Source organism: Heterocephalus glaber, unplaced genomic scaffold (assembly GCF_053883595.1).
Source record: "Heterocephalus glaber isolate CG9 unplaced genomic scaffold, H.glaber_assembly_v1.0 deba00001689, whole genome shotgun sequence".
NCBI lineage: Eukaryota > Metazoa > Chordata > Mammalia > Rodentia > Bathyergidae > Heterocephalus > Heterocephalus glaber.
Genome location: NW_028258414.1, coordinates 5,427,494 through 5,452,494, shown reverse-complemented (window position 1 = coordinate 5,452,494; position 25,001 = coordinate 5,427,494). Strand labels below are relative to the sequence as shown.

Genomic DNA, 25,001 nt, shown 5'->3' with positions numbered 1-25,001 from the left:
GATTACAGGCTTGCACAGTGTTATTTTTTAAAGTCCCTCAATTAAAAAATCATTTAATTATTTGGGACCTGTACCAGGTTTGACAAGTTGCACCTGAATTTCATGTGTGACTGTTTGGTTGGGTTTTTTTCAGATTATAAAGAAAATGGGAAGAGAGGACCCCATGCACTTTGCCACATTCGTCATAAAACTGTACATTTGGTATTTGTCTTTATCCATTTATGGCATTTTTGTTTTCCTAGTCTAACAATATTCATATCCTTGCTGTGCTTTTAGGATAAATCAGCAGCTCAATAGAAAGCTATCACAGTGCTAGGCTCAGTAAATATTTTGAGATCAATTAGGAACCATTTGGCTGAACATTGTATTCTGAAAATAATCACCCAAGCAATAACACTACATTATAAAGACTCTGTTTATGTTTCATCAGACAGAATTTGAAAATTGGTCTCATCCAAGTTTTGTTTCCATTGGCAGTGCTGGGTACTCATTCAACAATTACTCAAATTCCCCCAGAAACACAAATTCTGGCCATTTTGCAGTGATTCTCACAGTCTGGTCCTACCAGATCCTGCTGGTGGTCTACAAGCCTGAGCTTTTGTTACCAAACCACTGCCCTGTCTTCAACAGTTCCCATCCCCACCCCACTCTCCACAGTCAGCTCAGTTCTGCTGCTTAATCGAGCCTTTCCTGAACTCTCCAGGCTACAGAACTTCCCCATTCCCACAAGCGCTACACTCTTCCAGCAGCTCTGGGCCAGTCTTAAGGATGTCACTTGTCTCACACCAGGAACACCTCTTATTTCTGGTTCCCACCACCAAATTCACAAGGTCAAGGACAATGTCTTACTCCTTTATGCCTTTCCCCCAGCTTTTTAACAAATACCAAGCAAGAGAACCAATATATACTGTTGTTCATAATATACATTTTTTTGATCACTTGTTGTGTTTCATTTTACAAAGTACCATTTTCTTGATTAATCCCAAATGGATTACATGTGGTCATTGTGTTTGCTTCCATATTAACAGGTGTGAACAAGTATAGGAGTCAGCAAGGTCAAATGCCCAATGTGCAACAGTTCATACACTGGAAGAAGCTTGAGAAGCACCAATCCAAATTAATTCAGGCTATAATGCAACTCTAAACTTATAGAGTGATAAGCAGCACATCCTGCCCACATGGCAGACCTGAGTTCTGAGTCGCCTCCACGTGGAACCTCATCATCAGTGAAAGAGCAACCATGAGGGTCTTATCAGCCTAATACACTCACATCACAAGCTGACCAAAGCTGAATGGTCAACGAGCAATATCAGAATAGCAGTAACACACAAGAGAGAGAATGCAAGGCCATTAGACATGTGTTCAGAGGCGCTCTCTCTGTATCTTGATCTAGCTCTTCCACTCCTACGAAATCCCACCACCATTGTTGCTGGCAATGAGCTGTCTGTAGATCCTGGCCCTTCTACTTAACAGGGTATGTACAGAAGAGCACACCACATAGAGATGACCACTTTCAAAAACCCCAGTATACAAGATGCACTTACAAACCAAATGAAACTATAGAGAAGAATGCTCTCTGTAAATGTCTAACTTTTTAAATGCTCAAGCCCTTCAGACCAGACAGATTGAATTATGCAAAGTCAACAACATATTAACCAAGGAATCGAAGCTAACATGACCAATAATGGGACAATATGACATCCTGCACCTCCTGATGTGATGTACTGAGAAGGTTACAAAACACTTGTATGGCATTTCTGCCCAGAAATACACACAATTGTGAGGAATTTTGAAGTGAGAAAATATCACGCAAACTCCAAATGCTACTAAATAAACAGCTTGTACTCTTCTAAAATGTCAATGTCCTGAGAGACAAAGAAAAGCAGAGGAGCTATTTCTGATCAAAAGAGACTAACTAGAGACTTGACAACTGAGTATAATTTGTATGATCCTGGATTAAATCCTAGAGCAGGGCAAATAACTGCTATAAAGGACATTATGTTAAGAAACAAAGTCTGGATTGAACTGGTATTCGACAGTAGTACCACAATCCTGTTTTCACTAACTAAAGTGTGCCCTTAGAGGCGGCAGTCTCCAATATTTGGCAGAAAGGGGGACAACGTGCTTAACTTTGCTCAGTTCAGAAAAGACCACATGTAATACCAACAATGATAAAGCAAACAGCAAAATGTTTCTAATTGATGAATTTAGGCAATGATCTGTGGAAAGTTTTTTGTTTTGTTTTGTAGGTAGGGTGCTGGTTTGTTTTGCTTTTTACTTAGTTTTTTATTAGTACATGTTTGCAAAATATAATAATTACATTCATTGTGGGGAATTGTTACATGTATGTAACAGATCTCAATTCTATTTCCCCCTTCCCCTATACCTTCATTTTCTTTTTTCTTTTCTTTCTTTTTTTTTTTGGCCAGCATCAGATTTATTCATTTTTTTGTAAGTCTTTACTAAGCTAACTATCATAAATAGATTAACAGACAAACAGAACAAAAAAATATAAGACATCAAGACAATTATACTAAATCAAGGTGCAGTTTTAGATACATTGGCCATGCTGGACTACAGTAACTTTTTTTCTCTCTTTTTTTCCCCTACTGTTTGTCTTTTATTTTGCACTTTATTTATATATTGGATTTCTCATATTAGAGAAATCATGTGATATTCAGAGCACTTCACTTAATATTATGGTTTCAAGGCCGGGGCGTGTCGGCGCAGGCCTGTAATCCCAGCACTCGGGAGGCAAAGGCTGGAGGAACACTGCAAGTTCAAGGTTAGCCTGGGCTATATATAGTGAGTTCAGGGCCAGCCTGAGCTACAAAGTGAGACCCTGTCTCAAAAACAACAACAACAACAAAAAATAATAATAATAATAAAATTATGGTTTCAAGGTGCATCCATTTACCTAGAAAGACTCTAGTTTATCCTTCTTTATGGCACAGTAGTACTCTTGTTATAAAGATAGATGATAGACAGATAGACAGAGCACATTTTCTTTATTCATTCATCTGTGAGTGCACATATAGGCTGCTTTCAAGATTTAACTATTATGAACTGTGCTGCTGTAAACATGGGTATGCATGTATGTCTGTAATACGATGTCTTTAACTTGGGAAGATACTTAGAAAGGGAATAGTTTGGTCAAATGAATTTCTAGTTTTAGTTTTTTGAGGAATCTCCATAATGATTTCCATAATGGTTGTATGAGTTTACACTCCCATCAACAAGAAGGGTTCCCCACCACCACCACAGCCTCTCCAGGATTTGTTGGTTGATTTCTTGACGGCAGCCATTCTTTCTGGAGTGAGATGGAATCTCAATGTTGTTTTAATTTGCGTTTTTCTAATGGCCAGCAATGTTGAACATTTTTCATGTTTTTATGGGCCATTTGTACTTCTTCATCTGAGAGGTGTCTGTTCATTTCCAAAACCTATTTTATGATTGGATCTTTAAATCTGGGGGGCCTAATGTTTGGGGTTCTTTATATATTCTAGACATTAATCATCTGAGGAGCAGCTGGCAACATTTTTTTCCTGTGGCTGTCTCTCAGCAAGTCACTGTGAAAAACGTAACACTGGAAGCCCCGAAGTGAAGCTGTCCCATGGCTGCTCTCAATCTCAGTTCAAACAATCAACCCTTCCCCACAATAGCATCCAACCACAGTCTCTCTCCCGGGATATGAGAGGGGCCTCGACTGGAGTCACTCACCAGCTGTTGCCTGTTGAAGGACTCACATGTGAATAGAATCCCATGCTCTCTCTGCAACTCACAGCATCTGCTGGTCCAGTCTACCACTGCCTTTCTCCCTGCAGCCCTCTGAGGCCTCCAGGTTTCACTCTGTCTCTGTAGATTAGGTCTCCCTTTCCTACGAGCCACAAAGTACAAACTCTTCCTTTCCTTCTCTGTGTTGTGTTCTATCTCTTCAATTTCTCTGTAAGTTTTAATTTTCCTGTCAGATCCTTCCTGGTTTCCAAGAATTTCTCTTTCTCTCTCTCGCTCTCTCTCTCTCTCTTTCTCTCTCTCTGTCTCTCTCTTCCTTCCCCAAGTTGTTATTTTTCCAGTGTCTGGATTTTGGATCTCAGAGAGGCTGAGTTGTTGTTGCTTACCACGCTGCCATTTTCTTGGAAGTCTCCAGAAGTTCTTTAGACAACATTTTTTGAAATTTTTGCAAAATAATTTTTTTTTTTTGGTGGTACCAGGGATCAAACTCAGGACCTTGCGCTTGCAAGGCAGGCACAGTGCCACTGAGCTAAATCCCTGGCCCAAAATAAATTCTTTTAAAACAGCACCACCAGCCAGGCATGCTGGCACATGCCTATAATGCCAGCATTCTGGGAGGCTCATGCAGAAGGATCTCAAATTTGATCCCAGCATGGGCAACTTAATAAGACTGTCTCAAAATGTAAAAAAAAAAAATTTAAACAGGCTGGGAATGATGTAGCTTAGTGCAAAGCCTCTGATTCAATCAATCCACAGTACTACATACACACATACACAAAACAATACTTCAATTAGTGCACAACACTTGTTTCTATAGTAACATCTGTTCAATAAGGTGAACTCCCCAATATGAAACTCATCTGTGACCATCCACTGACCCCTAGTCCCAGGTGAATGGTTCTCTCTCCCAGCCCTAAGCCAGCAGGACACATGGCCCAGCTCAGACATTCAGATCTCCAAAGAGTTAGGAACCGAGCTGGAGAGCACTGTGGAGCTGAATGTCACAGGAGTGCATCAGACATGAGGTCCCTAGGCCAACTGCAGGCTCAGGAACTGCCCTAATTTAAACTCACAGCGGGGCCAAGGGTGTAGCTCAGCAGTACAGCACCTGACTACCAAGCATGAGACCCTGAGTTTGATTCCTGGTACCAAAAATTAAAATTAAAAAAAAAAAACAAAACCTACAGGAGAAGGGAAGACCCTAGAGAAGCATCCAGAAACTGGTACTCTGAGTGGGGGATGGAGCAGGAAGAGGGAAAATCTCCACCTCCTTTATTTAAGCTAGCTCTCCCATGTCTCTGGTCCTCATACACCAGAATACTGACAAGAGCAGACCATACCAAGAAAATGGCATAAACAGCGAAGGTCAACTGTCCCTCAGCATGGGGCCACATTCAGAGCACTGCACATCCTACTTGGGTTTGCACAGGAAGTAAGGCTCCTTCAGCTCTCCTCCTTCCATAGCTTCTCCTCCCGGGAGAGGCTCACTGCAGCTGAGGGTAGAACCTGCCCACCAGGCATCATACAACACTGCACAGCAGCAAGAAGAGTGCAGAGTTTCTGGCCATCAGGAGGGCAGGACCCTGTGGCCTGCCCTCGCCATTTGCCCCCTGCACTCCTACTGACTCCTATAAATGTCTGGCCCAGAGGTATACAGAAAAATGGTCTTCAAAGATGCTCACATCCTCATCTTGAAAACCTGTGGATATGTCACCTTATACGGCAAATCAGATTTTGCAGATGTGATCAAGTTAGGAACTCTGAAGTGGGCCAGATGAGCCCACAGTCATCACAATGGTTCTTATAAGCACAGAACATTTCCCAGTTGTGCTCAATGGGAGATGAGAAGATGAAAGAAGGGTCAAACAGAGATACAAGACAGTGGGATGTGATAATGGGAGGATGGGGTCAGAGTGAAAGAAGGCGGGTGCTCTCTTGAAGCTGAAAGAGGCAAAGAACTGGCTTTTTTCTTGGAGCCTCCAGGAGGAACGCAGCTCACCTGAAACCTGGATTCTAGCCCGGCCAGGCCTGTGTCAGACTTGTAATGCATGGAATAGGAGGTTAATGATTAATGGTATTTTAAGCCACTAAGTTTATGGCCATTTGTCACAGCAGCAATCGAAACCTAATACAGACTGCTCTGGTTCAGAAGCATCTCCCAAAGGCCCATGTATTAAAAGCTTGGCCACCAGCCTACAGTGCTGTTAGGAAGTAATGAAAACTTTAAGGAGTTAGGCCTAGAAAGAAGTGAGGTCATGGCGGCTATACCCTGGAAGGGGACTGTGGGGGCCCTAGCACATCCCTTGCCCCTTCCTAGACGCCACAAGATGATGAACAGGCCTCCTCTGCCATGTGTTTCTGCCATGATGGTCTGCCTTGTCACAGGCCTAAAGCAACAGAGTCAAGCAACTCCAGACTGAAACTTCTGCAACCACAGGCAAAACCAAAGCTTTTCTCCTTGTAAGATGATTTTCTTAGGTGTTTTATCACAATGAGGGAAAGCTGGCTAACATACAGCCCCTTTTCCATCACAGGGAATAGCAGATTTTCATCCAAAGGATTGGGGTCAGGAAGCCCAGACTCCAGCTCCTGACCCACCAGCACCCCTCCCTGGTAAAACCACAGTTCACAGACCTGATGCTCTCTGAAGATAATTAATTATAAAACAAATGACCTCTGTGCCAGCTGAACTCATTTTGTACCTTCTGCCCTTGTTCTCTATATTTTGCCACCAGAGTTCTAAGATTTTTTTTTTTTTTGGTACCAGGGATTGAACTCAGGTCCTTGTGCCTACACAGCAGGTGGTGAAACCACTGAGCTAAATCCCCAGCCCTTGTTTTGTTTTGTTTTGTTTTTAAGTAATTAAAATAAAATCTGTCCCAAGTTACCAAGTCACTAGCAGACCCCGGCAGCCCAGTGCAGTAGCATTCAGGTCTACAACTCTCATCCACCTCACCAGTGAGCTCTCCCAGCAACATGCCCAATTTGAGTGGGCTGCCATTCTTCCTCTACTGCTGTGCTGATGTCACCATAGCCACCCTCCAGATCTCTGAGTCATCCTCCCCGATGCAGGCCTAAGCAGCGCCAGCAGGACACTGACCTGAGGTCAAGAAGCCCAAACCCAGCCCTGGGAATTCAACAGCTGCGCCAGGGTCCCTTTGGCCCCACTTCCACCCCCATCCTTCCCTAATGTCTTCTCCACACAGCTGCCTTTTGGCCTAAGGGGACTCATGCAGCTGGCCAGAGGACATGGCCAAGAGTAATCCATGGGTGTGGTTCTCCAGCTACATAGTGGCAGCTACTTAACTGATTGCTTCTGCTCTCAGAGGGGAGTGACAGGGTATTTTTTATCAGTGAAATACTTCCACTAAACAAAACATCTGGAAGACACAGCTACTGTCCCAGCTACTATGCAGTCTTGCTCATGAGGCCATGCTAAGCCTCATGGCTTTTGTCAAGGAGGTCTGCTTTAGAGTGGAGCCCATTTGGAACTCCAGGCTCTTCATTCTACCAAGAGCTGGCAAGAGCAGTTCCAGGGTAGAGAGACCAAGGCCGCCCAAGGCCACCCTAGAAGAAAAGAGCAGCAACTACTTCTCATGATCCTGTCTCTATCCACTTTAAAGCTGAGCCCCACACCCAGGCTGCTCAGATCTAGCCAGAGATAGGGCCCATCACTTTCAAAGGAAAAGGCACATATAAACCAGGAAGCTTGGGACTAGAAATGGTTCTGATCCCAAAGAGAGGTTTGTTCCAAGCATGCTGGTCCAGGAAGGGCCAGAGCGGGCACTGGCAACACACAGAAAGGAAATGTCTGTTGGGGATGGTGGGCAGGTCAGGGACTTTTATCAGCCTCTTATCAGGCTGTCAGCATCCATTCCTGTTAAATATGAGATCTTCCACAGATGTCTGCCAAATGACAAAGGGTGGTGAAGCCATCTTGAAGAGAAACGCTTGACACAAATGTGAGACCTGAGCCACATACTAACCAGCATGGCCGCAGCGAGACTGCAAAGGAGCATCTAAGGCTGCTGGGTGCCCAGGGATGGGGCGGCCTCCATCCTCACCCACCCTTCCCTCTCCACACCTGGACAGATGCGGTCACTCCTGAGCACCTATCAGCACCGAGCACCTATCCGTACCGGACATCACCAGGTCTAACGGGAGTGGAACAGGAGCCCCAGAGAGGCTGAAGCCTGAGACTAGACGCGCATCCTGGCCATCACCGGTCTGCTGGTTAGAAGACTGTGTTGAGTCCTGGGAACTCTCAGATCTGGCAGAGCCATTTTTTAGGAGACATCTTAATTTAGCTTTTAACATGACAAAAAAAAAAAATGTTGGAGATATAAATTGTGTCTTTTTTGTGTGTGTGTACGGGGATCAAACACAGGATCTTGTGCTTGTGAGGCAGGCGGCTGCACCACTGAGCTAAATCCCTGGCCCAACTGTGCCATCTTTTTAAAAGAATATTTTCTAAAGGAGTATATCTCCGGACCTTGAAATTCTACAAAATTGCCCAGAATTATCTACCAAAAAAAAGTCTTACAAAAATGCTCAATGCAATATAAAAGAAAAAATTTGGGGGTGGAGGGTGGGAAAATGCCTAGAACAGGGAAATAAACGGTTACATAACATTATCTTTCCAAATTAAAGTATGTAACAACATAAAGGAATAATATGTAGTCTTTAAATATGGAACAGATTTGTATTAGCATAGAATAAACGTCCTTGATAATTAGGTTTTCAAATGCATTACACACAACAATGTTATTCTGTTTAAAAAACACTTTCTCACACTCAAAGAATTATGAGAACTTTATATAACTTAGAATCTTGGTACTACCTTAAAAATATTTTTCCTTCTCACAAAATGCAAACAGGGTTAACAATATAATTTATTATCCTTAACTCAGGTAAGACCTTTTTTGCAAGGAAAAAGAAAGAAGAAAAACTTGCTAATTCTAAATGATTCCTTTCTTTAGGAATTATGCTTTTTTAGGTTGTTTTGTTTTAAAATCCAAAGAAATTTGCTTCTCAAGGTACCAAATGCGAAACAGAAATGTGATTGGCTGTCACTAGGAGCCCATAATTTCTGACAAGGTGATGAAATAGTGAAATGGGCCAGAACACGCTACTTTGCTGGAATGGGAGTACCTATGGGTCTGAGCCCTCCACCCCAAGTCTCCTGGTAAGCAATGCTGGCTCTGGGGCTGGGGCTTGAGAATGGCAGAGGATCTTGCTTTGGGGCAGCAGCAGACCACTGGGAAAGCAGCATGGGAAGGAGAAAGGCTGCGTCTCTGTCCCCCGCAAATACCATTTATATTACATTGTGATTTTAAGAAAGAAAAAGACAGGAAGAGAAGAGCACAGCTGGGCACAGGGAGAGGACAGAGGCCTAGCCAGGCAACAACTGTAGGGCATTCAACAGAGGCAAAGACTGCCAATTATTTGCAGAGCCTTGTACAGTAAGACATTTAAAGATGTCACACAAAACCTGGGTTACAAGAGGGACTGAACTTTGTAGAACCAACACTGAACTTTGTAGATCTAACACCTCCCACCTGCTCTCTCCCATTATCTCACTGAAGACCCCAGAGAAGCCTTCATGGCCCACTTCCTACAAAGGCAGGGAGACTCCGGTTGTTCTGTAGCCCTGTCACTGCAGGATGTGACCGCCATTCCCACTCCCAGGCTTGCTCAGTGAAGTAGGCAGGTAAAGGAGGTCGTTATGTTGTTGGGTTAACAGATGGTTACTAAGCCCTAGGTCCAGGGCTGTGCCCGGGATACAGGGATGGAAGAAGCCTTGTCCCTGCCCACAGGGGACTATGCGACTATCTAAACAGAAGCTGGCTTCAGACAACAAAAAGGAGCTCAGTTAGAGGGAACCAGCCAACCCTGAGAGGAACAGAATGCGTCAAGGGGTCCTTGAAGGGCGAACGGCCAGGGTAAGCACAGCAGTCTAAAGGCCTTTGTCTACAACGGCCTTGCAAGGAAAACTCATTTCTCTCCTTTCGCTGCTGAGGAAATGAGCCCAGGGAACAGAGGCTACTAGTCTCTGGGGCCTGTGTGACAAATGCAGGTGAAGGTACTTGGGCTTACAGTTATCCCACTGCAGAGATGGCATTTGACCCCAGCTCCCACCAGTCCCAGAGCCCTGAGTCTGGACAGATAAACATACTTACCCCTCCAAGCCTAAAAGGCCAAGAGGGATCTGCTATTACAAAGTGATTCCATCCCGTTGTTGGAAGGGCTTCCCAGCATCCCAGAAGGGAGGTACAGACATGGGTTCGGTGGAACAGCTGGCAATCCAGGAGTAACACCTGGCTCTTCTTCGTCACTGCCTGGAACACAAGAACTGGATGCTCATTCCCCACCTGCGGGTCAACTCAATTCTGTACTTGGTGAGAAGCATCGCCAGCCCACAACCACAGAGTGGCAGGAAGCCAAGAGTTAGGGAGCCTAATGGAAAACATAAAATCCACAAGGCACTGGAACTGTGTATGTGATGCAGAACAGACGAAATAACCCTGAGCACAGCCATGTGGTTTGGAAAGTGTCTTTGATACAGAAATCCGAGCGGGCAGGACACACCAAGTCCAGCCAGCCCCACGCCTCTTGCCTTCCAGCTGGGAGCCGTCAAGGACAAAGCACAGGAACTGTGTCCCCAGATCATCAGCAGCCATCACAGTCCCAGGGAAAGCTGGCTGTTCCCCTCGGGCTTGGCTGGAGCCAGCAGAGGCGGAGCAAGATGTCTGCCTCCAAAATTAGCACTTTCTCTCTTCCCTGTTCATTTCTGCACCACGCTATCCAATCCCCTCCTCCCCAGGAGCTGATGTGCCACAGAGCACCAAGTCAATGTTGTTGCATCAGGAAGGGCCTCCCTGGGAACATGGCAAGGGTGGGGAAGGCAGACGAAAATAAATAGTCCGCTCTTACCCTGGCAGTTAAACCCCATTTCTAGCCATGGTCCAGATAGTAGAAGCAAGAGGAGACAGAGCCCCACGTGCAGCCCACAAGTCTGGGCTGGAGCCTGCCTGCCACACTGTGGCTGCCTGACCCGGCCAAGGTTCTTCATCCCGGGACACCTCTGAAGCGGCGGCTGCACCTGACACCCAGCCTATGGGAAGGTTGAGCTCGGAGGATGTGTGTCACACACTCAAGTGCTCTAGACCCAGCCTTCAAAGTGATAATGGTTCAGGGGAGGACTGACTCAGGTTCCTGTGAAAACTGAAAGTGTCTGCAGTGCAACTCACAGCACTGAGCCCACACGGCACCTCAAGGACACCCCAGGGCCTCTCCCCTGCTTGGCTCAAGACTCCCTTCAGAGCAGTGTCCTCAGCCCCCCTCCACCCCTCACTACCCTTGCTCAAAGGCTTCTGTGCTCAGATCACAGCTCCTGTGTGTCCCACATCCACCATTGACAGCTACTTGACAGCCAGAACCCCTTCAGTGTGCGTGGAGACACCACCAACAGCCCTACACAGAGAACTCAGGGCTTCAGTGCAGAGATCAGAGTAGCACAGTATTCACAGGAGGACTCGATGGGCAAAACCACAACCCTGACAACCACAATGAGGTGCAAACTCACAGAAACAGGTGGCAGTGATGAGCCCCTCACTTCTCAGCAGGGTGCAGATGGCCGGACACTGAGAGGACGGACAGAAGCCTGCCAGGCCTCGGGTGGCTTTGCATGCGCACGCATGTGCGTGCGCGCACACACACACACACACACCCCAGGCAGTTCTCCAGGAGTCATGCTCCAGGACAGACTTTTAGTGCTTTCCCCAGAACAGTCGGTCTCTAAGGCCGCAGCAGGGCAGCACCTCGGAAGTGTCAGAACTTCAGACTTCAAGCCCTACTCAGGCTCCCAAATAAAAATCTGTGTTTCAATAAGATGCCCCTGGGACACTGCCAGGGAGATGAGACCTTGCCATGCAGCACTTACAACACGGCATTCCACCCAGATAGGGCTGCGATGGCTAACTTAGGTTTTTAATTGGTCTCGTCTTTCCTCTTGGATTGAGTTCCATGATCACAGATAGAACGTGTTTATCTTAGTTGCTGCACAGAGTAATTACTGAAATATTACTGAATGAATGAATGGGTAAGTAGGCAGTCTACCAACCATCCTATTCTAAGTACAGAAAGACTTGAGCAGGGGGTTTGAGAAAGAGGAGAAAAGGGAGAGAGACTCCCTGTGATGGGAGAAGGTAGTTAGATAAGGCCCTTTGGAGACAGCTGTGGGTCAAGACATGATGGAAGAGGAGATATACAGATACACACATGCCGAGGAGAAGGTGATGGAGGTGGCGCTGGGGAGTCACCCTCATCTGCTGGAGAGGCTGCAACACTGCGAAAGAGAGAAGAATGGACAAGATGACTAAGAGAACCAGGACTTGTATGTTTGGCTCTGATGGTGAAACAAAAGCTCCAAGGAGACAGACTCAGAAGGCTCCACGACCACGGTGATGATGACTGAGTGGGGACAGAAAGACCCTATCTGGGTGAGCGAGCACCCAGACTCTTGGAGGTGGGTAAGAGCAAGGTCGGCTCCAGAGAGAAGGAGTCCATCAGCCACACCTAACTGCAACCTCTGTGAGCTCTGCAGGCCTAGCATTACCTGCGAAACAGAAACGTGGAGGTGACTCACGGTTTTCAGCTTTTCAACAAGTGCACGCAGGAACTTGTGGGCAGCCGAGCATCCCAGGGGCCAGGAGTCCAGTCCAGATGTTACCCTATCGCGGTGCACTGTAAGAGAAACAAACGCCACACATCACTGCAGGAGGCCATACACACAAGAGGGCAACATCCTCCCTCCCCAACCATGCCTGATGGGGTTCAGATCATAAAAAGGGCAGAAAAGGAAAACGTGCACATGGCTAATGGCCTCAAGAAACTGGACAGCCACAGAGCTGGCAAACCCTCTGCCTCCAATGTGAGGAAGAGACACCAGCCACCAGCTGCAGCTCCGAAGCAGCCACCCTCTCAGGTCCCCAGCATGGACCCAGCGCTACAGCTGCAGGGGACCCTTGGAACTCAGCAGCCCAAGGCCTCTGTTCACAGATGAGAAAAGCCAAAAATGAGAGAGCACACAGGCCTTATGCCACATCAACCGCCAGCAAGCGCAAAACCAGGAATAGAATTGCAGAACAGACTCTATAAAGCTTACATATTACCTGTAAATTATCTCCCTAATAAAACTCCATCTCTAAACAAATATTATTCTTATTCTGTCTGGCTCTTAACCGAGGAGGAGACAAAGCAGCCTGTAGTTCCAAGTTAACCATTCCCTGCTTCTTTCTCCTTAATCCCAAAAGACTTGCACCAGCCAAACCAAAACTCCTGGTTTTCTTCAAAAGCGAAGTTCAAGGAAAAAAAAAAAAAAAAAAAAAAAAAACTGTACATTTTTGCACAAAGGAAGAAAATCTAAAAACTTTACGGGGAAAATTAAAGACATAAAACATTTGAGTTTTATGGTGTGAAGAACACAGATTGACACAGAGCTCCTCTTCCATACATCAGCTTTGCAGACTCAAGAGGCCAGAACCCCTCCAAGAGGATACTTGGGGACCTTGGAAATCAGTGCACATAAAGGCTGGTTGTCAACACTCCATTTTGGTGTAGTGAAATAAATGATCAAAATGCTAATTCTCTAAGAAATGAACTTTCTGGTCATGATTTTCTAATTCAGCTTTTGTCTAATTGTATACTTACACATAATCATCTCAGTAGTTTCCTCTTCCCCTAGGTTCTAGTTTCAGCTGGCCCCTACAAATTGTTATGACTTCAGGCAGATCACCCCTAACTTTGGGGGCCTGTAGTCAGCTCACCCGTAAGATGAGAAACATGGATGAGATAAAAACTTCAGCCAGAAGATTCCACAACTCCCTTATGCTTTGGGAAGAGAACTGAAATACTTCACATTAAGTCAGCTTGTACCAAGTATGTAATTCTTGGCCTACCTTGAAGAAGTGAATGTCAGTCATTATCAATTTAACTTACCATATATCTTAGACAATAGTGGCAAAGTTGGTGTATTCTGTTTCTAGGAAGTCAGCTTCAGCAGAGACAAATCTGCCCCCACCGACACTGAATGGGTATTTGGATCTGTTTTCCCAAAGGTCCATTATTATTTATAAGGCATAGAGCAGAATTTAGGCAGTGAGATCATTTGTTTTGAAAACTATAGTGACTATTCCAATTTTTTCCCCCTCCCTTTTAGCATTCTAGTTCCTCAGAGTCAAGAGAGGAAGATGTAGATTTCAGAGAAAATGCAAAGGCAGTTAGGCCACCCACAGCATGGACCAGGATTCCTCGCTAGACTCCCCCAGGGTAGAGCTTCCTGCCCATTTACAGTTAGCCACTGTCTGGTCTAAGAAGCAAAGGAAGACACACACAAACTGAACATATCAAGAAATTTTCAACAGTCCCAGGATCCACTTAATGTCCACAGTATTCCTTATTCTGAGGGAGAAGGAGACAGAGGCAGGACAACATCACAAACACTTCTGAAAATACGACTGGGCCCTTCACCCAAAAGGAGAACACACAGAATTATGCATTCATGTTAAGGGGTTCAAGGGCCCCCTGAAATTCCTCTCTGTACCTCAGGGGAAGGACCCCAGCTGCAGTAACATAAGCACTCTCCCTTATAATTCTCTCAACCTCTAGAACTCCTTTGTAAATGGAGCCATGAATGGTAACCCGATGTGGTGGGACACACAGGAGCAGGGACCAGGGTGGAAACTTGTCACAGCAAGCACAGTGGTGCCCTCAGGATAGCTGGAGCCCGCCAGAGCTTGGTATTCAACTTTTCTACATCATCATTATTATTATTATTCAATAATGATAAACAAAGAGCACATGTTGTTTAAAACAGGAATGTACACACAGGTGGTAGAACTAAGAAGCCCAGAGACTGGTTAAAATCTGAGATGCCTGTCCCCTCTGAGGAGAAGACGACCGCTAAGTCTCTGTAACCTGGTGTGGGCTATACGGGTGTCCATTTTATTCTTTATTTCTACTTTTTTTTTTTGTACCGGGGATCGAACTCAGGACCTTGTACTTACAAGGTAGGTGCAGTGCCACTGAACTAAATCCCCAGCCCTACATTTTTTTATATAGATGAGTCTCATTATGTTGCCCATGCTGGCCTTAAACTCCTAGGTCAAGTGAGCTGCCTGCCTCAGACTGCCAAGAAGCTGGGACTACAGTTGTGTCATAGCATCTAGGTTTAAGCTCTGCCCGTGCATTTTATATGCTCTTCTGTATGTGTTTCACAGTAAAGCATTTATTAAAGGTCTGTTTCAGTGACAGGGACCTCCAAGAGTTATCCTTGGAGTTATTCTCAGCCTGGTTGTAAAACACACCAATAAAACTGTGCAGTGAGCCCAGGGCTGTCCAGGGCGGGGCCTGACAAGGAACAGTCACAAGTTCTGGCTCCAGAATCACCTTCTATAAATACCCTTTCATTTTTAAAAGTCCACACCCTGGGACAGCCCTGCGCTCTGGCTTAATGTCAGATTGACCTCCGATGTGGCCCGTCGTTCTGGGAAAAGCCAGTGTTGGGTTTCTGCGGGCCCAATGATCTTTCCTGGGATATGCTAGGCAGCCTATTTCCTATAGCACATTCTGTTACCAGGAACGGTCTCATCAAGTTATCCCCAGCAGCTGAGAATGGAGGGAAGAGCCAGATACTGCTGCAGAGTCAGGAGGAACATGTGGTCACCTCCTTCCATAGCTGGATACAGAAGCCTGGGTTCCCTCCACTTTCTTCTTCAGACTCATTACCTCCCTGCAGAGAATTCTGCTCATTCGATGAATGGGGAAGCCATTCACTGACCACAAATCTAGGCAAAAGGTAGAGACACAGTCAGCGTGTCCCATTCTCACTGCCCAACATGATCTCAACCAAATGCGAGAGCATTTGCCTTTCCTAATGACAGAGCACATCACCCCTGATCTTACTGGGAAACAAAGCTGTCTTTTTCAATTTTTAGTTACCATGTTCATTCCTTTTTTTCTGTAACGAAACGGCTGAGAGTGGATAATTTATAAATAAGTTTTATTTCTTATGGTTCTGGAGGCTGGGAAGTCCAAGGCCTTCGGGGGAGGGTCCCCTTATGACACCTAATCCCACCTTCTCAGGACCCACCTCCCACCACTATGGCACTTGGGATTCAGTTTCCAACACGTGAACTCCGGTAGATACAATCAAACCACAGAAATTACAATGCCAAACATTGACACCACGTCACCCAGTATCATGCTGACCTGGGTTTAGATACCTCATACCCATACAGGTACAGGAGTTCATGTCTACTGAAGCAAATGTTAGTCCCTGCCTCTGCCTAAGAGTCTCCTCTACACTTCTCCTAGCTAAAGTCTGCTGTTTCAAAAAGTAAAAGCAAAACTAGGAATACAGAACCCACTTTCCAGCATGTCACCTTCCTCAAGAGTTAAACCTCCCACTGTATTCTGCCATCTTTCCTGAGCTGAAGACAAGCATGGCTTTATGTGTGTGAGCCTGTGACACCACGTGCTCACGCATGCACACACACACACACACACACACACACACACACACACGCCCAAAATTCTTGACAGACTCAAAACAATAGCTGTACAGGGAAACCACTGCTAAGAGTGCAGGAAAAGCACAAGCCTGCCAACTCCAGGAGAACAAAGGGTTTCGCGGCGAACATGGGAACCCGGTGATTTCACACCTCTTTCCCACAGTGGCTGTGCAAGAGTGGGAGCCCTCTCAGAGTCAGGGGGACCCCTTGCAGACACAGTCGCTGTTTCCACCCTGGAGGACCAGGCAAGAGGATGGCCAGGCCAGGAAAGGGACTTAGGAGGTAGCTCTCGATGTCTGACTCAGACAATCCACGAACCAAGGAGGGAGCTGAAATGCTGGGGAGCAAGACCCTGGCCTCTGGCAGGCTTCCGTCGCCACATCCAGCTGCCCACTCCTTTCCATTGAGGGCCTAGGCTAGGATCCAAAGGGGACTCTCCAATAGCAATCTGACTCCCTGAGCACTAGACTGCTTTACTGTAGCTCCCAGTGACTCACTTCGGAGCCATCACCACTGCAAACAGGGGCAGGGAAAGGCCGTCTCGCTGGCCCTGCCCCAAAGGCATCACACCAGCAGCCTCGAGAGGGGCCTGGGGCAGACACCAGGGTCCTGGGAAGGTGGGCAGGAACTCCGTACACAGCCCCACCCCCACTTATTTATTACCAGCATAAAGGCCAAGCTGTGCTAAGTGGACAAGGAGGAAGAAAGAATCTTTTAAGGTCTAAAAGTTTTGTGGTCACCTCCCTGCATGCAAGAGTCATCCTGAGATAGAGGCCATATCAAGACAAAAATGCTTTTAATAAATTAATATTAGGTCCTCTATACATTCAAAAATAGCAAAAACTAAAAACCTATTCTGGGGCATTATTAATTTACCCTATAGGCAACACTTAACATAGCATACAGATGAAGGGTCGCTTGAATAACCCCCACAAGGCAATAAAACAGCCTCTGACCTACCCCAGACTGATGCAGAGGAGGGGTGAAAAAAAGCAAAACCTCTGCCCTACTGAGAGGCTCTGCTGCTTAAAAGAAGATTTGGGTCCCCTGTGAAGACAGATCCCTCCCACCAGCATGGAACCCAGGGCCTTGCAGATGCTAGGCAAGTTCTCTACCACTAAATTACCCTCCTAGGCCTTTTGTTTATTTTATATTTATTCATTTCCCTTTTTTTTTTTTTTTTTAGCTGAGCTAAGGGTTGAAACCTGGGCCTTCGCTTGCTGGACAAGTGTTTCACCACCAAATTACATTCCCAGCTCTTTTTTTTTTTTGGTACCGGGGATCAAACTCAGGTCCTTCTGCTTGCAAGGCAGGTGCTGGGACCATTGAGCTAAATCCCCGGCCCTCCCCAGCTCTTTTTAAAAATTTCATAACAAGGAATCACCAAGTTCCCCACGCTAGCCTCAAACTTGTAATGCTCCTGCCTAGCCTCAAGTAGCAGGGATTACAGTCATGCATCACCACAACCAGCCAGAACGTCTGTAAAACAAGGCATCAGCCGCGTCTCTTCCCAGCGTGGGCTCCTCCAGGAGGAGGACCTGAACCACCAGCACCTCCATACAGCTTGCCCACAGTCCCCTGTGCCCCACCGGCTGTGCCTGGAGCTCTGTTCTCTCAACCAGCAGCTCCTCGGGGCCAGGCTGCCCACCCTTGGCTCTGCCAGCCCCTGCACTGGCCTGGCACCCAGGAGGCTGGCAGGGAGGAGAAGTGAGAGGTGGGGAAGGCTTCTTTAAGGAAGCCATGACAGGTAAACTAGGATGAACATTAACCATTTGAAGAGGGGAAAAAGTGACACTAGACCTTTTCCCCCTGGGGATCCAGGATAATTTAGTGATCTCATAATCAGGATTGAAAAGTCCAGCTTGTAAACAAGATATACAAAGGAAATGTCAACAGTCTTCCCAAAGGCCAGTATGGTAAAGAACCCTGGCTTCTCCCATCCATCAGTCAGCAGCAGAAAGACAGGGAATCGGACCCACCAGGGCTCCTGTTCTGCTTTCTGCTGCCTCTCGGCCCCGGTTGCAGTCCTGCTTGTGCTAGCTCCTTTCTTCCTCTGCCGTGGGCTCCATAAGCTTCTCTGCATTCCAGATAATGGTGAAATTTCTTAGCCTACGGTGTGAGGCCCTTCATACTTAGGACTCTCGCCTGGCTCCCTCAGTCCCTGCTCCCACCTTTCTCCCCCACACACAGCAAATTGATCCCCGGGGGCATCTGGTGCCTGGGATTCTGCCTACCACTACCACATCTCATATTCTATGCACCCACTTTGGGGTCTGTCTCCAAGTTGCTCCTTATGGAAAAGCTCCTCCTCACACCGTCCTTCTGATACAGATACAGTACTCCTTCTCCCAAACCCAGCTCCATCCCCTCCAAGATGACCCTTTGGATACCCCAATCTTTGCCTGGGAAGCCTCACACAGATGGCTCCCCTGTGCATTCCTGAGGAGCAGGGATGCCCCTCACCACCCGCACCCCACATCCTACCTGGAATCCAGCTACACCTTAGCAGACGGCACACAATCAAAGACCTACACACTGCATGCGTCTCAGCATGCTGATTCTGGAACAAACCAAGCATGTGAGCAGCCTGAATGAGAGGATAGTTTTTCTTCCCTCACTCTACCAACATGAAATAACCAATCGCATGGCTGTCATCTGCCTAGCTCTGCTTCCCAACAGCCAAACAACTAAACTTCCTTCTTTCTTTCTATTCTTCTTTTCTCCCTCCCTTCCTCCCTCCCTCCCTCCATGCTCCTTTGTTACCAATTTTTAAAGTGTGGGACTTGAGAATGCTTATAAACAACAGCTTCGAGGGCCGGGGATTTAGCTCAGTGGTTTTGCCGCCTGCTGTGCAAGCGCAAGGACCCAAGTTTGATCCCCGGTACCAAAAAAAAAAAAAAAGAACAGCTTCTGAGCGAGGTATAGTACTGTACCTCTTTAACCCCAGCACTCTGGGAGGCTGAGGCAGGAGGATCACAAGACCAAGCCCACCCTGGGCAACTTAATGACTTAACAAGATCCTGTGTCAAAATTAAAAAGTGAGAGGGGGGTTTCTGGGTTCAATCCCCAGTACCAAAGGGAAAAAAAAATAAAAAGGAAGAGAAAGAAAAGAAGAAGAGCTTCTGGGCAAGGAGCATTATAAAAGGAACTAATTTAAAAATCTACCCGAAGCCAGGTATCCTTTCGAGACAGCTCACTTCACACACTTTTTCTTCTGTTTCATCATGTGTGTTATGTGGTCCAGAATGACATAGCTCCCTAGGTCAGAAAATGCACTTGTTCAGGAGCAAATAAGAGTGGCAATGTTCTCGACACCTGTCTCAGATGAGGAGTCAGTCTGCTTCCTTGCTCCAAATAAAATAAGGAATCAATATTGACCAGTCAAGAAGCCTAATAAATCCTTTTCCCCATCACACAAATGATTCTCATTCAGTCAAGTTCTATTTCACTTATATGCCAAGAAAAGACAAAGAAAATCCCCACTACCACCTAGTCCCACTGGCACGAAAACATTATAAATTATCTCTTACATCATACAAAATGTCACCTTGCACAACGTGGCTGCTGGCGAAGGGTAGCCACAGTCATTGTCAGAACAATGGCTTTGTCTCTAGGAGTTCTGTGCTCCTCTGCCAGGGACTGGCCTTAGCTGTTCCGAAAAAAAGCAGAGACATTACCAGGAAGAACGTCCCAGCTAAGGACCTTTACAGTACTTTCTGAACAATCACCACAAACATAAAGATCAAAAGACAGTTCCTTTGTGACACTGAGTAATTTCAGAAGCAGACAGGCTGGGTAGATAGTCTCAACACACTAAATTTCCCCAGCCGAGTAAATCCCAGCTGTATAAGGGATATCAGAGGTTTTAACTTTCACATCGATCCCTTAGTCACTATTCTGTTAGAAGCATTTCTAAGAAATTTAAATCAGCATGCTATCCCCGCTGGCATGTTTCCTAGATAAGGTAAACTGAGGTAAGACTGTGTACACCAGGAGGAGACCACATCAAAATCAGGACTGTTCTTTATTTGGCTGTGGTTCTGGGCTCACATTCCGGAATGGAAGCCAAGAGCTTTAGGATTGACCCCCAAAAGAGAGAAGGGAAACTTGAACCCTCTGGGTATCTAAAGACTAGATAACCTTGATTATTGTCTACTTTTCCTAAGACTCTCTCTGGGGATGGATACGTCCACTTACCCAAGATTATACCCCAAACGTGTCTTTTCTGTTCCAACCACAAATTTTAGAAGAAGAAGGGACTTTGGAGATTCTGCAACGCAAGGAGTCTCAGTCTCTGATCAGAATTCCATAAAGGACAAAAGGGGGAAGGGGGGAACCTGGGATTGGGAAGCCATCCATAGCAAGTATGAGTTTCTTACATTTCTTTTATGAGATTTTGCATTCTAGCTTAGGTTCATGTTATGCAAATTTTGCACTTACTCAGTATGTGCATGTTTATTTTCATATGAAAGTAAATTTTTGTCTTCCATATTCCCTGAGTAAAATTAAAGCTCCAAAAAGATGTCTTAGATTTATCTTGTGGTTTCAGGAATTCATGCTTATTACTCAGCCCCCTTGCCCAGGAAGCAGCAGTTTTTTCTCTGCCCTTTCACCTACAGAGGAGAAGCCCCACTCACCAAATCTACTTAACGACTTAACCAAGAGAGCTGGTGGCTGCCCCGGGTAGGGAACCAACCTCTCCAGGATCTGCTCTAGGGCCCAGTGCCCTCTCGCATCCGTATAGTACACAGTCACCCACAGCTACCCCTTAACTGAGAGGTCCAGTCAACTTAAAACACCTACCCACACATGTTATGGTGGGTGAGGTTGGTGAGTATCCATCCCGGAGCTTGACTCAAGGTTTATAAATTGGGGACCTGCCTCTTCACTGGCATTCAGACTGCCAAAAACTCCTTGGCTTCTCCCCCACCCATACACTTTGCCCTAGACACACCCATCTGCAAAACTTAGAAGTATAAGCTGCTCAGTGGACACAGCTCCAGAGTCAGTATCATTATCACCTAAAACCAGAAAATAGAGACTAAAAGTAAAGCAAAGAGCAAATCCACTCAAAGGAAAACTTATCCCAAACAGGAGGTACTGCTAGCTACTTGGAGAGCTGCAGGAGACACTGAGACTTCAGCTGTGTATTTCACATTCCAAAGCAAAGGGGAAGGAGCCATGCTAAGGTTAAAATTGTCTTTAGGAACCCCAAGCAACATTATATGTATCTAAAGAAATGGTTCTCAACAGGGAGCAATCTTCTCCCCTCAAGGGACATCTGACAGTGTCTGGGGATATTTCTGGTCACCACAACAGAAAAGCGGGGGAAATGCTGGGGGTAGGTGTGTTATCAGCATCCACATGGTGGAGGCCAGGGACACAGCGACACACCCTATTATGCATAGGACAGCCTCCAAAACAAAGAATCATCCAGGCAAAATTTCAGTAGTGTGGAGGTTAACAGATCCCGAGATAAAATGAAAGAAACAGGAAGAGGACAGGGCAAAGTCCTGAGCCCTCATTCTCTCCCTTGTGGCCTGCTTGACTGGGTTATCGCCTGACCTTACTGGGTCAGTTCATTGTCAGTAGACAGAGACACTGGTCTGCTTCAGAGGTTTTGCAACCACTGAACTGGATCCAAGCACTCATTCTGTAGCCTTCCAATATGGCAGCGCTCCAGGCTTGAAGCCACTGTCTCCCAGGGGAGAATCTGCACTGGTCCTCGAAAAAGCCTGTGACATTTGCACTGGGAGGAAGAACGATGCTGAAAGCAACTTTTCTCTCCATATCACCACCCACTCAGAGTCCCTGGTGACCTCAGAGTCCACAGAAATGAGACGCAAAGCGCTCTTGGACTCCACAGCCTCTTTCTAATGCCCAATGCCCAAGCTGGAGGATTACAACCAATCGATAAACTAAAGACAAACGTGGAAACATCATTTTGAATTTTATGTTCTGTTTTACAACTATACATAAGCCAAAAAGGAAAAAAAAAAGCTTTACAATAAAATTTTAAAAGCTTAGTTGCAAGTACATTCAATGTACATGTAAGGATTTTACATTTTCTTAATAGTTGGCAACCATACACAAGCCCACCACCCCCACTTGCAGGGTGATCCAATACTAAGCCATTATTCCGTAGGTAGAGAAAGCAAACTATGACTTTGCCTCTGGCTGGGTCCACAGCTCTCCAGGAGAAAGGGCTGCCCTGAGAAGCTGAACCCTCCACATGCAACCCAGTGGTCTCTAGAACCACAGAATACAGCAGTTGCTTTAGAAGTAAGATTACCACTTTTAGGAAAAGAAGTATGACTTGCCTGGCTCAGTAGGTCGGACTACCATTCTAAACTGCCTTGCAAGTTTATGACGGCACTGTCTCTTTGAAAAAGTGGAAGACAGAAAACAATTTGCCCAGCCACGCTGTCCAGGAGCCTGGTCCTCCCCACCATGCATGAGGCTAGGGATGCACCAGATGTCATTCTGAGACAGCGGAGCTACACTAAAAGTGAGAGGAGATTCCCAAAAGAGAGGAGAGCGGGAACCAGAGGAATGTGCTAAGGCTAAGTGGAAGCAGCACAGACTGCTGCCATTAAGCAGAAAGCCTAAGGGGCTTAACACATTTCATTTGCTGCAAAGGAAAAAAAAAGGCAACAAAAAACCCTCCACTCACCATAAGTTCCTTGGGACATCCATCATCCGTAGAATCCGGAGAGCATTTGCTGGTGTACGGAGGACTAGTGAAAACTCTCAGAGCCTTCACGCAGGCACCCACATGCTGTCACTTGGCAGCAGAGAGTTAACATCCTGGGGCCAAGGCTTCCTCTCAGCAAGTTCAAATCCGAAATCATAATAAAGATGCTGAAGGGTTTAGTCATGAGCCCTCCCCTCGGCCATCAGAAGGAATGGCAAAAATGCAGAGTGAGTGCTGCTGGGAGCCAGAACAATTTCATTTTCCTCCTAACCGTGCAAAGAATTTGCATTTAAAATGAGCATTTCATCAGCCTTTCCAAGAATGCTGGGAGCTGGCTGCTAACATTAGCAAGAAGAAAGGCGATCTTCCAGGACACCAGATTTCTAATTACTACAACAAAAGTACCTGGGTCCCCTAGCAAGCTGAAGAACTCTGCTGGCTAATTACATCTTACAGGTTAGGTGCCAGCTCCACTCTTAAAACACAGTCATATCATGGTAATAAAAGGTAACAAAGACAAAGATACCTTTCTGATGACGAAAGCGTCCTGCAGACTTTCTCCGTCGTTTCACATGTATAAGCTAAGGGGTATTGGGAAACAGAGATGTGGGTAAGAACTAAAGCAGAAACAATGAGGAAAGAAAACTTGGAAGACATTCTTGTACTCAAAGATTAGAAGTTGCCCAGTGTGAGAGCCTGACCCAGGCAGCAGCCAGATGTGAAACCAGCCGGGACAGAAGGGCATGCTCAGGAGACCTGTGAATTCACAGCAATAGTTCTCAGCATCGTATCCAAGAAGCAGAACTTGGATTCTCAAGGGGAGGGAAGGAGGAAGAGCTGCAGAGGGGAACACTAGAGTGCACCTCCAACTCCTGGGCTGCAGGGCCTCAGGGGTGATGTGGGGAGAGGGAAGTCAGTGGGTGGCTGCAGCCTTGCTCCATTCAAGGAGGTAGTTTTAACTTTATTAAATACAGAAGAGCCTTTTATTTTCTTTACTCACTAATAAAATCAGAGGGTGGAGAGAAACCCCTGGAAACCATCAATCGAAGTTCAGAGAAGGGCTGCCAGAGACATAAGGCTGGAGAAGGCAGGAGACACCCCTCGCGCCAAGAGTACAAATTCCCTAACTAGTCACAGGGCTCCAGTGCAGACATGGGCAACACAGGGGGACTTCTTGGGGTTCTGCAGTTATCTGACTGATTCCTTCCACATTTTCCTCCTCCGGATGGTGGGGGCCACTCTGTGGTCAGGAGATTTTCACCAGAGCCAGAAAATTTCCTAACAAGGGCATTTTAATTAAAACGGAGAACAAGGCAATGCAAGAGGAAAAGAGGAATCTCCAGAGGATGCTGTCCAGCCTGGAGCCTCCATGTGGTTCCCATTCCCACCAGAGCCTCACACCAGGCTGGCTTCCTACTTGGTAGTTCTGGAAGGGAGGCCTAAAGCAGCTGGCAAGAGCCATACCCACTGCCCAGGCCATTTCCTCCTTCTCAGACCTCTCATTGCCCGGCCTACACCACTGCCTCACTCTTCTGCAAACAGGGTGTCCCCTCTGGTCAAGCAGACTCCCCTGCTTCCTTGAGGTGTCACTGTTGTGACATACAAGTCTGGCAAACTCAGCCTGGAAATCTGGACCCCCAGGGTCCAGGGAAGATGAGTCACTGGCTAAAAACCAGGAACCTAATGGATAATGCTGGTCTCCAAAACACAGGCCCTAGCAACATGTCCAGACAACTCCCTCAAGGGGACAGCCCACGGATCTTTCTGTAGGCCAGGCCAAGGGCCAGCCATGGACTGCACAGCACCCAGCCCCATCTTGCAGCCAGGTCCTCCGCTGGAAGCTGCTGTGAAATGACTCACTATGAGGCTCCTTACTGTGAGCCTCCTTCTTCTGCCATCATTTAGAAAAACAAAAATAGATACCGCCTTCCCTCCTGCCTCCCACAAAGAAAAGTTTAATGACCGGGCCATTACTTCATTACCTTGCACATGATCTGGCCAAC

At 46.4% G+C, this 25,001-nt stretch overlaps 1 protein-coding gene across 13 annotated transcripts in view; it reads right to left on the bottom strand.

The window, feature by feature from the left end:
- The window catches only part of Tln2 (talin 2), a 404,430-nt gene that overhangs the window by 327,412 nt on the left and 52,017 nt on the right, over positions 1–25,001 (bottom strand). For 6 of the 13 annotated variants that reach the window (XM_013076183.3, XM_087199034.1, XM_013076181.3 and 3 more), the window contains one exon: positions 12,350–12,477. The gene's annotated coding sequence lies outside the window, so the exon portion shown is untranslated. Of the gene's footprint in view, positions 1–12,349; positions 12,478–22,977; positions 23,138–25,001 lie in introns of those variants that run through there. The other 7 variants (XM_021237120.2, XM_087199037.1, XM_013076182.3 and 4 more) reach the window with 3 other exon arrangements.